Below are 369 nucleotides of genomic sequence, written 5' to 3'. Positions count from 1 at the left end.
TTGACTAAATCCACTTTATAGCAACTATCGTATAGGGATATTGAGTTGCATTAAACAAATTAAATACCACTTCCTCTTCTTTAACTCTGAAAGTTATTTTTCCATTCTTTACATCAATAATTGCTCCAACTATAGCTAAGAATGGTGTTCCCAAAATAAGAGGAATTTCAACATCAACTTCAATCTCGAGCACAATAAAGTCCATTGGAATATATAAATGCCCAACTTTAAGCAAAACATCCTATATAATCCCAATTGAGTGCCTAATTGTTCTGTATACTAATTGCAAGTTAATTGTAGTAGGTTGTATCTCTTTAAATTCTAGGTTTTTGGCAATGTACAAATACATTATTGAAACACTGGCACCTA

The sequence above is a fragment of the Theobroma umbraticum genome, unplaced genomic scaffold (genome assembly GCF_002168275.2).
Source record: "Theobroma umbraticum cultivar Fairchild unplaced genomic scaffold, ASM216827v3 scaffold_12.1, whole genome shotgun sequence".
In the NCBI taxonomy this organism is placed as follows: domain Eukaryota; kingdom Viridiplantae; phylum Streptophyta; class Magnoliopsida; order Malvales; family Malvaceae; genus Theobroma; species Theobroma umbraticum.
The sequence above is the reverse complement of the archived record's forward strand: the minus strand, read 5'-3'. Positions refer to the sequence as shown.